This window comes from Sinocyclocheilus rhinocerous, unplaced genomic scaffold (genome assembly GCF_001515625.1).
Source record: "Sinocyclocheilus rhinocerous isolate Xijiao unplaced genomic scaffold, SAMN03320098_v1.1 scaffold2596, whole genome shotgun sequence".
Classification (NCBI taxonomy): domain Eukaryota; kingdom Metazoa; phylum Chordata; class Actinopteri; order Cypriniformes; family Cyprinidae; genus Sinocyclocheilus; species Sinocyclocheilus rhinocerous.
The window spans coordinates 276,040-289,807 of NW_015623452.1; the positions used below are offsets into that span (position 1 = coordinate 276,040).

At 41.1% G+C, this 13,768-nt stretch overlaps 1 protein-coding gene and 1 long non-coding RNA gene across 15 annotated transcripts in view; one reads left to right on the plus strand and one right to left on the minus strand.

The window, feature by feature from the left end:
- Nucleotides 1-2,065: 2,065 nt before the first annotated feature.
- Nucleotides 2,066-9,718, minus strand: LOC107743104 (uncharacterized). 2 transcript variants are annotated; one of them, XR_001640370.1, is made up of 3 exons: nt 9,107-9,718; nt 5,977-6,154; nt 2,066-3,977 (listed from the first exon to the last, which is right to left on the minus strand). It is a non-coding gene; the product is annotated as an uncharacterized LOC107743104 (long non-coding RNA). The 2 variants fall into 2 exon arrangements; XR_001640375.1 differs by lacking the exon at nt 9,107-9,718 and adding an exon at nt 8,552-8,632.
- Nucleotides 8,294-13,768, plus strand: part of baz2ba (bromodomain adjacent to zinc finger domain, 2Ba) — an 88,684-nt gene continuing 83,209 nt past the window's right edge. For 12 of the 13 annotated variants that reach the window (XM_016555285.1, XM_016556079.1, XM_016555430.1 and 9 more), the window contains exon 1: nt 8,294-8,609. The gene's annotated coding sequence lies outside the window, so the exon portion shown is untranslated. Of the gene's footprint in view, nt 8,610-8,944; nt 9,022-13,768 lie in introns of those variants that run through there. The other variant, XM_016555353.1, reaches the window with a different exon arrangement.

Genomic DNA, 13,768 nt, shown 5'->3' on the forward strand with positions numbered 1-13,768 from the left:
AACTTCAGTGAAACCAGACAGTACATTGACAGTATCAAGAGACTCTGTTTAAAAAATAAAACATCAAGACTTGAAATATTTGTAAACTTTATTTTTAAATTGTTTACACTTTACTCAGAATTTTGTCTACATGTTGCGCATTTACTCTTGCCCCCCCCATTTAAAAATGCAGGTGGCATACAAAGTCAGTAATGTGAAATAAATCCTGGTAGATAATTGTAATTTTTCTAGCAGCATTCAAATGTAAATAAAATTAAAATATCAATTCAGTAAATAAAACACTAAACTAACTGAACAATATTTGAACAAAATGGCATATGTGAAAGATTTATTGTGGTTTTTATAGCTGCTTTTCCGGCTATTTGTTTAATTGTCCAGTAGAGGGCGGCATAATGCATCTGATACAGTAATAACCGCACCGTTTCACTTGTGTTTGCTCACAGCCACATGGCGTTTGTTCTGTCACTGTGGTAATTAAAATATTGCGAAGCGTGATAATAAGACATTAATTTGAACAACGCAAACAAAAATGTTTCTTTACAAGTTACAATGTCTTAAAATACACTAACTATATTCATAAAGCTATTTGATTAACTGAGGCAAACAATTTGTCATCATGCACACAAGCTTAGAAAGAAGAAACATCAATTTCTGAGTCTGGGAAGACTGATAGCTGATACAAAATGCGTTTTCAATTGCATCCATTTTTTGATTGAACAGTTAAATTAATTAAACAGCAGGCTTTTTGACTTTATTTCTTGAGAATATTAAATTCTTTATATTTGGGTCATTGATCATGGCCAGAGATAAGCTACGTAAGAACTACTTTATTTAATAACTGGTTTACTTTACATAAGTCCACCACTGTGTACTCAAATCCATTTTTATAGAGCAGGATGAGAGGAAACATCCTTAAAACACACCCTGACGTGCACATATGGAAGAGCGTTTTATTAGGAGCCAGATTTGAACCCTGCCTAACAGAGGAAGCGCTCTCTTTCACTCTTAATCCTTATGGTGACAAAGGCCCTATAATGAAGAGGTCACCATCAGAACAAAGACGGAACACAAGCACCACCCCCACCAGTGTTTGCCTTGTCCGTCTGCTGTCATGTTCGGCCTTCGACCGGTGGATGACTGGATTAAGGAAGGGTTCTGAGGTTTATGTTTGCAAAAGAGGAAGGAAGCACTGTACATGGGTGCCCGGTGTTGAAATCTCATATCTTTTTTTGAGAGCAAGGACACAAGCTTCCACTCCCTGGTTGATTTTTTGGTACTTTAAATCCAAGCACAAAAGTTGAAAGGGGCTGATTCAGACCGCGTCATGCTTCTGTATTAGGAAACAGAGTCTGCAGTCACCAAATAAAACGTTCACAGCCGAGTTTCTTTTTTTACTGATAAGAAAAAAACAACAGCGAAGCGATCAAGGGTAGAAGTCAGCAGCTTCAGACACGGCTTAAAGAATGTATGGCCTCTTTCTCCACAGATGTGTAGCCTAATCACAAAGGAATGCCTGCAGACCGCTCGGCTTTTCCACCGGCCTCCGTTCGCTCGTTCTCTAGTCGCTCCCCCCCCCGGCCGAGGTTCACAGCACATGAACGCACCTCAGAGGGTCATGCTTTCACAAAGGACAGAATGCCACTTCAGTCAGCAAAGCAGCGCACAGACCCCAAAATAGAATTGGTTGTGAGAATAAGTTTGTCTGCCCCATTCATGTGATTGTCGTTACTCACACGCACTTCCCCAACATCTGACAAGAGAGTCGCTCTCTTCTGAGCATCTGTTTGGTGTCTTTTCCATCCGAAATGTCAGCCTGTGAAATTAGCACGAGGTTTCAGCCACTTTTGTTTGCTCTACATCATTGCAATTGGGATAATCAAGAAGTGTCGCAATCCAAAACGAGCAAAAACACATGGTGTAGTTTACTTTCGTTTTGAAGATCGCGGACGTTAATCCAGCACAAGTGCATTATGAGGTGGACTCCAGCTCATTTTCTCTTGATTAATGTAATATTGCTGCTTAAACATTCCTCCTTTTCCTTTTTTCTCTCTTTCTCGAGTGCCTGGGAACGTATAGAGAGCTGACGGGGAAAAACTACCTGTTAGTTGTTTATTATTTTCCAGTCCTCCAGGTGTAGTGACTGCTGTGATTATCCGTGCTCCACCCAAAACCACCCTGCTGAGTGGAGATGGATGGCTCATGGGGGATAAAAACACACTCGAACACACACTCTCGTATGTTGCTAGGGTGTTGAGACGTGGCTATTATCATGGTGTTGCTGATGGCCTAGTTTTGATCATACAAAAAGGAGGTTCCTCCGAATGTCTAACCCAGCTTGCCGCCTAGAGCACAGTGAGGAGAAATGACTAATTAAAGCAGACGTTGTTTTTGCATAAATCAAGGTTGGATTCGGACTGACAGTTGGCGTGAAAATTTAAATAGATTTCCTGAGAAGGAAAGGGAGAACAAATGCGAGCGTTCAGTTGGCATTATGCAATTTGGCGTTAGCCAGACAGGAAAGGGGACGTCCGCAGGAAGGTGTTTTGAAATGAGATCATTAACGAGTTTGTAGAAGGCGAAGAAGACTGAGGAATGCTTACAGCTTTGTCTCTTCATTTGGGGTTTTCAGATGCCTGTCTTTGAAGGCGCACAACAAAAGCCAAGCTGAAGCTATCGTTTTTCAAGTGGAACCCAGCAACGGCTGGGCTCTACCTGATCTATCGTCGCACTGCTCCTTTGCACATTCTGAATTGATTCAATAACATCCCTGTTTTCTATGCCCTTGGCACCGATGCTTGTGGCCATAAATAGCTTCCATATGACATTCGTAACAGCGCATATATATGCGCGATAAAGCGCAGTGCTAGCATCGTTTCATTGTTCCAGTTGAGCAGAACGTAATTGAGAACAGCGAGTCAAGGCCAGGGAGAATCATTTATGCACACTCCTTTAATTTCAGAATAATTCTTACAACTGTTGTTTAAGGCGTCATTTTTTAAAGTGAATTTATGTTAAATATTTCCATTAGCGCCTTGCACTGTAGGCAGTATGATAATTTAAATAGTCACCCAAAAGGGTTATTACATAATATTATCTTTACAAATGGAAGCGGGCACAGCCGCTGAAAGCTAATCTAGGGAAATTGATCAGCCGCACGGGTTGTCCTCTGTTTTTCCTTCCTTCCATCCATGAAAATGTACCTCTGTCTTTTTTTTCTCCACAGGATGGATGTTTCAGGGTTGCTTGACAGATCCTATTTTACTGATCTTGGTGAACGCTCAATCTATTTTCCTCCCCCCCTTTATTAATCCTCCTAATGTTTTCTCTCCTCCTCCGGCGGCTGATGCACTCTTTGATATATCATTGCTGAAGGGAGCGAGGGAAAATGTCAATTACGACTGTTAAATGTGAACATTTAACTACTGTATGGATGTTGGAACCGCTGCTGTAGTTTTATAAGAGGGCTGGTGCGTTGAAGAGAACGAAAAGCGGATCATTTTCTCGGTTTATTGGTCAGGTTAAGTTGAACCCTGCTACCACTTTAGGGAGCTACGCTCAAATAAAATCTAAAAAGTACCCTTTTCCCCTCCAAGCAGTGCTTTAATGATAAATTATGTATTTTGTCTCTAAATGGAGGAATTAAAAGCTTCTTTGTGCTGTTCTCTTGTGAGATCTGCAGCCTGACTCAGACCCGTTAGGAATGATTGCATCTCTATGAGAAGATACTCCATTTTAAAGCCATGACTGGATTAAGTTTTTTTTCCCTCACATTAATGACCCCTTCCTGGAAATGAGTGTGTGTGGAGAAGAGAGAGATGGAGAGAGCAAGCCAGCAAGGCAAGAGAACAAGGCTGATGTCAGTGGTCTGTCACCCCTCATGTGGTTATCCCCCGTGGGTCTGCCACTCCATCACTTCCTATCCGTTTACCTCATCGCCGCCATATTAACAAGACTTTCCCCACATAGGGATGATGCACCTACAGTAAACAGCGAAAAAAATTAGGTTAGCATCTGTTCGCATTCCTTTGCAGAAACATTACATCCATAGGTCAAAGGTCAGCGCATGTGCAGCCATAATGATGCTATATGCACTAATAATCATGATTGGGGTGCAAAATTAATAGAAAATATTTTTTGGCCGACATTGAAACTGCATCTTGCATTATTTTTTTAAATTATACAAATATGTGGCTTCTTTTTTTCCCTTTACAATGCAGGTTATTGTGTTGCAGCTGTCAACTGCACCTGTCACATAAGTAATTTTCTTGACATATTCGTTGTTCTGAGCGATTAATGCAGGGAATATTCCACATGGGATAGAGACAGGAAAAAAACTTCTTCTGTCCTAAATAAATTTTCCACCAATGTAGACTCTTGAGTTATTTTCTTCAGCAGACGGCTGAAGAACAGACGGCAGCACACTTACATCAGCAAGGTCAAACCAACATTCAACCAATGTAAACCATGTAATGTTGCAGTTTCTGATGAATTTACCAGCTAACTACAGAGTAATTTGTTTTCATTTTATAGCCTGGTAATGAATGATGTAATAATTTGTAACCTGCTGAGCTGCACTGTAACATAAATGTTCATTTTAAAAGCCAAAATTACAGTTTTTATGTCTTCTAAATATAACTAAACACTTCCCCAGTGTTAAAACTGCTCTCTCTCTATATATATATGCTTAATCATTGAGGTAGAAGAGACAGCCTCTGCCCCAGTCAAATATAAAAATGGTTTTCATTGCTGACTCACATACAGGTGTGTGTATATATCACACCAGACAGCCTGTATTTTAACTCGACTATGAACCATAATCAAGCAGCTCGCTCTCTCATTTGGAGTCAGATATATTAAGAATTTATGGCTGTATAAATTATGTAAACATTTAAAGGTCATCTTTTATTTATGGATACAAACAGCAGCGCTGACAGAGGAACAAACAGCTTGAATACCTAACAGAAACATTTCTGGTCGCATCGGTGTTCCAGTCTAATTATCAGTTTCTGACGCGTGCGTCAGTTCCTCCAAAGTCAGTCGGGAGAAAAACGCTCTTTACTCTTTTAAAACTGGCTAATAAGGCAAAGCGAAGAAACTATTGTCTCTTTTGCACTGATTAGCTCTTTGCCTAGCGATTTTATGCAAGACTAAGTGAGAGGATCGCAATTCAATTATTCCAGAAAGCAAAACCTTAAGGCCACCAAATTGCGTAAAGACACTATTTGAGTCTCTTGGAGAGAAATTTGTGTCATTGGAAATTAAACGCTTTTGTGGCGCTGGAAGGTTAGTGTTGTTAATGGTATTAGGGAATGTGGTGTTCTGAGATTATTAAAATACGTGTTGGAGAGAGAAGGAGAGAGGGGTGGAAAGAAAAGAGGAGGGGAAAAAAATCAATAGCTGCAAGCACAGCTCCTGCTCTAGATGGACATCTCCTCTGTCTTTATGCACCCTAATAGAAAAATAACAATTAAATCCAAATCGCCACATTAATTTGGTTTCCATCGGTCTCGGGGGAGATCATCTTTACCAGTTATTATTCGCAAGGTTATTATATCTTCTAATCAAGCCTCTTAAGAAAAAAAAAAAACAGTCCAATGGAAGAGACAGGCTGTGTTCCCTCCACTTCCCCCCTCCCCCAGCAGGCTTGCATTGCACTCATTGTACTTGTGCTTATTATGTTTCAAATGACCGAGGTATGGCTGACATTCTGGCTGCATGCAGAGAGGCCCAGCCTCCGTTAATGACGCAGCTCATAGTCCTAAGAGCCTCAGCTCCTCACCCACCCACGCCCCAACCCCCAACACACACACACACACACACACACACACAGGCTCTAATGAAGAACCACCAACACAATTACAAACCCCAGTGTGCCTCTGCTGGAAGAGGGGAGGAGGTTATACACAGTCACTCAAAGGGAGGAATATTGCCATGTGTGCACACACACAAATATACACACAATTACTGTTTTCTTACTGTGGCCGGGGTGGTCTGATGATCACAGATAAACATGGACCGTATGCACACGTTTAGATGCACGTCTTGCACACCATCGTCTCATCTTGTCCTCCCACTCTCCGGAGCGCTGATCCCCGGAGGTTTGCCTGCCTGTCCATGTCCCTCCATAAGCATCCCTTTTCACCCGGCTTCATCTCTACAGGTGAGGAGGGGGTCAGAGAGGATCAACGAACGCATGCATAAATTGGTAAACGAATGTGCATGTCCTCTGTACACTCTGATGCTTCCAAAAAGACCAGTGGCTGGTTCTCCTTTGAACAATTTCAAATTTAGTTTCATTACACGCACATTAAAATGACAGCAGCGGTATTTAGCAGTAAAGTCACAAACGGTCAGCAATTATAATCGGGATTAGCTCACCAGTTGTAGTTACATGACTATAACACTAGTACTTTCTGACAACAGTGTAAACTTAAATTATTAAAATGTGCCTGACAGTTTGCAATATATACAGTTGTTACATGTATAAACGTTAGTTATCCACTGTTTTTCTCTCTAGCATTAACATGTTTATATCCCTCATTATTAGGGTTATTACAGACTAGTTATCTAAAACTGAAACTAAAATTAAAACCATAAAAAAAAAAAACATTTTTGTTAATTCAAATAAATGTTAACTGAAATAAAATAAAATATAAAATATTTTTTTTCCCAGGTAGTTGTCAAAGCAAAATTTCTCATTTTATTTTAGTTTAACTTCATGTACTAAAATTTAACTAAAACTACTAAAAAAATCTCAGATGAAACTAAAATGAAAATGTAAAACATAAAAATTGAATCTAAATATTATAATAAAAACAATCGTTTCTATTATACTAAAATAACACTACTCATTTTTACTGTAGTGAAACTTACTAGGAGAAACCAAAAGTGGCCAAAAAAAAAAATAAATAAATAAATAAAATAAAGTATATAGCAAATATATATTTAAATAAATATAAAACAATTATTATATTTAAAAATGTAATTAAAATATTTAAATGAAAATTAAGTGTGCACAAACACACATATTTTATACAAGCATACATATCTTGTCTTAGTGAGAAAAGCAGCTTTCCGCTTATCACACAAAGTAAAACCTCAACGCACGCAAGTCTCACAAAATCTGAAGCGTGAAGATAAACTCCGAAGAGTTGCCCCACTCTTGCTCCTCTCTCTCACTCGTGCTACCCCCCTCTCCCACTAAGGAGTGGCAGCGTGTCCCTCCTCGCCCCCCTTGTTGTTGTTTTCTTGCTCAATGAAATAATCTCCCACCACCTTCATCCCTCACCCCATGCCACCCCCCCTGGCCCAGTCTAGGTCAGAGGGCCCCCCTCAGCCTGTTGCTGATTGTGAGTGCAGCGGCAGGGAGAAAAAGCACACAATTAGGCACAGATGGCTGTCTGCCTCGTGGTGCCCAGCTCGGCTCCCGCTGTAAAGGGCCATTCTGCCGCCTCTCGCTTTGCCCGCAAGTGTAATTCAAATGAGAGATCAATGAGCGGTATACTAAAAGTAACAGTTCCAATTATTCTGCCTTTTATTTTCTGTTCCTCCTGAGCGTCATGGGGGCAGATCCTCTTTTTCTCTTTTCACCGTGAGACGACATCGGCTCAAATGATGCCACTATCTTTTGGATTACGGAAATTCTGTTGTCAAATCGGAACGTTATCACCTTGTCTCACTCTCCTGATGATTTGAGGGAAAATAGGGTCAGATTAGCCGGGTTAATCCGTAATCCCTGAATTTAGCTATTGTGGTAACTGGAGACAAATGCAATCAAGTTTGATCAAGCATCGCTGTCTTGCGGTTTATCTGACAGCTTTTGAATGACAAGTAACTAATCTTAGAATTAAATTTCCATTTCACTGGACGCCATATTATCAGATTTCCAATGCTATTGTACAGCATAATGTCTTCACATTCATTAGCAAGCACAATCTCATTAACACGTGCTGCCTTGTAACTTGTATAGGCTACACTACCTGCCAATTTTGATAATTGATCACATAACTTGATCAAAAAAAAATAATTTCAAAACAATGCTCAGCCATGATGCAAATATGGATTATTAATATCAATAACGAGTAAGAACTGACTGCACTTCTGAAATCGTCTTAAAAAGAGAGAGAGAGGTGACAACATAAAACACAACCTAAAGCGTAAAAAAAACAGCCTTACAGCGTTTTCAGCTCTTCGTCATTGACAGATGTTTGTAAACAGTAACGACGCTAAAAATACAGCGTGCAATGTGCATAATTCGGGCACCTACACACTTTTGCCTTTTCACGGCGAATAAAAGTTTGATCGTTTAAGTATTGTCCGCTGACGTCACTTTGATTCCTTGAAGTGAGGCAGAATAAACCTTGAAAGGACTCTCCTTCAATCTGCTGTTCGTAACTAACACACACAAACACACTCACACGCGCAGTCACTCACTCACACACACACACAGAGACTCAATTACTGCCCAATTCCCTTCTTCATCATCTCCTGCTACACCGGCCTCTTCCAAAAGCAAATCGAAAAAGGAAAACAAAGAGCAACGTTAGCCTACCTGAAGTGATACTTCGAACCCGATCGAGGCGGAATTACGCGAAGTGTCAAAACTAAGGGTAAGTTTTGAATTTATTGAGAGCTGGATCAGTTATTTCATTAGAGAATCAATGTTGTGTCGCTGGCTGGCTTGATTTCTTAGCGAGGGCAGCTAACTCGATAGTTTCTTTAGGTTGGCTACGCGTGTCCCTCGAGCGTAAAAAGCGCAAAACTTGTCAAAAGCATTTCAACGGCGTTGTCGGGAAAAGCCGATCGAGAGAAATATTCCGATGCGACTGCGAATAGCGCAAAACTTTACGAGTGAACACAATGTTGCGCGCGGGGGTTGTGACTTCATAATAGGAATCTGCCTTTGTGCCCTCTCGCGTGCGCTTTAACTGCTACGTTTTTAAATGTAAACTGTTGGTAAACACTCCTTAATGTTTCCAAACATGTTTCAAAAGAGCAAGCGCTTCCCCGTCGTTCGTTTGGGTACGTAAAAATGTAATATTTGATTTTAGAGGGCTTGTTTGAAGAGAAGGCGATGCGGGAGATCACTTGGAGGAGCTGACGCTACCTTTGGTCTGTTTAATGTCCGTCTCTCAGATGATGGCAAAAGCTAACAGCTCTTCATTGAGACATGATAAAAGCATTTACTTTACAATTCCTTTTGATAAAAGCCGTTAAAAGCACACGGTTTCGTATTTTCGACGGGGAAATCGCCTGCTCCGTCGGAGCGGGTCGCTGGCGTTGAGTTGGAGCTTCGCGTTGCTCTTATCTTTGTTGCTTCCTTAAAGAGCAGCAGCTGCCGCCTGGCCGAGTTGTTGAAATTTATCCCTTTGTGTATATTACAATATCCTCCATTTTTTCTGCCCTCTAAACAACAAGCCTCACGCCATCTTGGTTAATTTTAACTGGCGGATCCGTGTATTCTTAGGACTCGAGCTGCACATGTCGTTACAGGCAGAAAGTTTAGAAATGTCTTATGTGGTGGCGGTGACGTCATGTGAAGTTTAAGTAAAATGTGATGTTTTGCCAAGAAAGCGTCGAATTTGTTATCTCGCTTGACATTGGTGGGAAACTCTGCTTTTCGGTTAGTTTTGCTGTCGGAATGTCTCCTGATGAATAAAAACAAACATTTTGATGTGATCTTGAGAATCATACGCGATGTTTAATGATTCGGTGTTTACAGGTGGAATGAATGACATCAGCACGTAATGATGTCATTTAGTGAGGTGAACTGTTTATTGTCTTTTCTTTGTCTGAAATTGAGATTTTTTTTTTTTTGAAGTTTAAACATTTCGTAATTCCCCATGAAGCATTTCTTAAGAATGTGCTGTGATGATGAATCAGTGAACTATGGTTTCACATCCATTTCAGAGATTTTTTCCCCCCTCTCGAATGACCAGAATCGTATTTTGATCCTTTCAGACATAGGCTATTTGAGTTTGTCACATGAATTTATGGCTCACGAGGTTAATAATTATGGTCTCACTGTACAGTCATTTCCTCATTTAAAAGACTTAAGATGTTCTAGTTAGATTATGATATGCATATACTTTTGTATAGAGCCTGTGTGTTTTATTTGTGCATGTACACACAGTGTGTAGCTAAAGATAGTTTTACCTCAGTAAATTTGTAGTGGTTTGTGAATGAACAGTCCTCTCCACCTTCAAAAAAGCAAGTGTTACATATTTGAAAGTTTCTGTTATGCAAGTCATGAACTTTTTACAATTAGTGGTCAGCCATGCAAAACCCGCAGGCAAGCCATAGGCTGGTTAAATGGCTGGACTGTGTCTGTTTTGTATCAGTAGGGCTCTGTCTCATCTAGCCCAGTGCCCTAGTCATTATGCATGGAGCAGGCTGTTGTTTTTACAGAATGCCTCAGATGGAGAAGTCAGTGTTTCCACCTCCCATCTCTTTGTCTGAGTATGTGCTTCTGCTAAAGCCATGAGAGCAGGGGAGCAGATGTTTAGCCAAACATCCTGACGCGATGCTTTTCTCTTGTGGGAATGCCGCCTCTTCCTCCCTGTTCCCAATGCATCGCCTTGACAGCTGCTTGATTTCATGGAACCACTAAGAAGCCATTAGCGGTATCAGTGAATTGAAACGGAACAGTCTCACCCACTCTCTTCTTCCATTAGAAATGACTATTGTTGGATGTTTTTTTCCTTTCTTTGTGAGTGTGTGTGTGTGTTTATTCTAAGCACACAGAAGATCTCTTATATACTTGTACTGTTTTTCTTACCACGAATTAGGGAGAGCAAATCTGTCAGGGCCTGTTTGTGCTGTTGGGGTTTGAAGGGATCTCACACTGTGCTCTCTCAAGCACACCCAGACCACTGGATGTCTCTAGCTGCGAAGACAGAAAAAAAAGAACTTTGCTCGGGGTTAGAGTGTCAGCCACACGTTTCTGTCCAGGATGTTTGTTGTTTTCCCGACAGGATATGGGTTAGGCTTGTGAGAAGATGTTCGTATCTAGGAATTAGTTTAATTTGGGATCTTTAGAAGGATCTTGTTTAAGCTCTTGTTTGCATGTCTTTGTTGTGTGTACAACAACAAATGATTGTACACACTGTATTATGTCTACTGTTAGTGTTAAGTGTTAACTGTATGCACCAAGGGTCTGAGAGTAACGCAATTTCAATTCTCTCTATGTATGTGCTGTACATGTGGCAGAATTGACAATAAAGCAGACTTTGACTTTGACTTTGATTGTGGTGTAATGAGCTGATTACGAGAAAATGTGGGCTGCAGAAGCTGTCGAATGCAAGTTTAGCTCAGGCAATCCCAAATGCACATGAGTTTGGGTTTGTAATCACACTTCCTCCAAAACCGGGCACTGATCAGTGTGGTTCATTTAAAGATGATTTGAATTTATTGGATGTTCCACTCATGCTGTTACATATGAATGACTGGAGAGCAGTTAACACGCATAGCCCTGCCTGTGTCTCATAGTCTAAATGGCTCTATGGGGTTTCATTCTACATCTTATTGGATTAGATGATATTATAGTCAACTGCAGTGTATAACATTGTGCTTTCACTTTAACAACTTACTTGACACCCTTTCTAGAAGATTACTTATGCCATGGTTATGTTTAGTAAATGAACCCTCTATTTTTAGCATTGTAAAACCCAATTCAGATTATTTAAAACCTTTGTTATGATTTAGAGACACATTATTTGCAGCATCTTCAGTGATAACCCATTGATTTAGGTTTTTAAACATGCATCAATCATTGCGGCGTTAATGGCAAAATTGATTTCAATGAACTTCGGAAAGCTCAGCCTAGAGTTTCCGGACTGTCGTTTGATTTAACCGTTCTATAAAAGTCAGAGGCAGCGAGAAGTTCTCACCTGATCATAACACCTGTCATTTAAAGAGCTAGAACGCAAGCACGGGCTTGATTATACAAGCTGTGGTGTGCCACGTGTGTGGCCAGTAACTGCCAAATGAATCAGCCCCGAATACTCGATGCTGGAAGGTCAGCGGTGAATTTGTTTTCCAAGCAGGTTGCGTCCTTGCACTCATAACGACTTGGCAAATCACCTTGTAAATACTGTCAGATACTCTTCCCCGTGCTGCTTTGTGAGAAGACAGTTGGCATGACGCTAAATGGTATCATGGATAAGTGCATCTCTATCTTGACTTACTTGGCTAATGATTTATTTTGTCGTTAGCAAACAGCTTTGATTGTAGAATTTCCTCTCAACAGTTGGCTCTTACATAATAGCGGGTTATGTGGGTTGCTGTTTAGCGTGAACATTAGCGCTCGGGAGACAACTGTTTGTGTCAGCAGAAGCGCAAGTCGGTTGCGGCAGACTTGATAATTGTGTCGCAAACATGATCTTCTTTACCTTTAGCCTGCCGTTCCATGGTAACGAGGCAGAGGAGCTGGAGATTCGCGTTTCTACGGACAGTTAAATGAATGGGCTTTTCTACCAGCAGCTGAAGCGGGTCACACCAAACTGACTCTGTTTTCAGATAAACACAGGGAGGACACAGGGGCCGAATTTCAGAGGCAGGCAATTAGCTGCTTTTTGGTTCAGTGTCCCTCGGGCCTCTGTTTATCATTCAATGTGAGAATATCCCTGATGAAACTCAAGGTTATTTTTGTTGGGCTGTCTGAGCGCTTGTTTTTCACAGACAAGGTGAAAGAGTTGATTTTTCCCTCAAGAAAGGCTTCATATTGAGACTTGCGAAAGAAAAATCTCCTTTGCTGTAACTTCACAGTAAGGAATTAAGCTTCGGGAAGTGTACGTTCGGAATACGTGTGTATCTTTCCGCCAGCCTCTGCTGTTAATCAACGAGGCCGATCTTGTGCTCGACACCTGAAGGTCGTCATTCTGAATCCTTTCTGTGCGCCTGTTGTTCTGCTTTACATCTGCCCCCCCCCCAGCTCCTCAATGAGGGGTTGAGTGCATTAGTGATTCCGGGCAGAGGAGTATTCTGGAGAGATGAGGGCTGTTTTTTTCCACCCTGCGCCGGTTGTGTCTCCGGTGTTGTTTGCCCTCCAGGAGACTGTCATGTTGCCTGTGCCGTGGGTTGCCACTGCAGTGCTCCATTCCCCCCGCTGAGATAATTTAGCCCGTGTTTGAAATGCCAGTAGTTTGGCCTATTTGTTCTAGTGCTTATCGCTATATTTGCATCCAGAGTAGAAATAGCCATGATTTCAGGAATGGCTGGAATGATGCTCCTCTTGTGGGAGAGGGCAGAAGGGAGGCTGGGTGGGATTTGGCGAGAGCTGTGGGATGGGAGAGAATCTACTGCACTGTGACAGCTGACTGCAGGACATGCAGTATTTGACCCTCGCACACACATATGCACTCAAAGACATTCAGAGATTATGCTCAAGCAGCCCCCTCTTATTTATTGATCTCGCTGCATTTAAAATCTGGTCACTACCACCACAAAGCCATTTCATTTTAGCCGCGCTGGCAAAGAGCACCTCGGCGCAGCAAGAATTTTAAATTTGCGCACGAAATGACAAGGATGAGATGGAGACAGCAAAAGGATTGAAAACAGAATAGTTTAAGCTGACACTGTAATGTGCTTTAGAAACCGAAGGCCTTTTTGTTTTGCGTAAGTTTGCTTGCTCTCACATTTTACATAAGCTTTTTATTTAATCTCTTAAAACATTAACATGGTTAGTAGGGCAGTTTAGTGGAGAACACCAGCATTTAACCCTGACATGACACATGAAGAAGTGAGGTTTTTGTTTTTTAGTAAAATAATC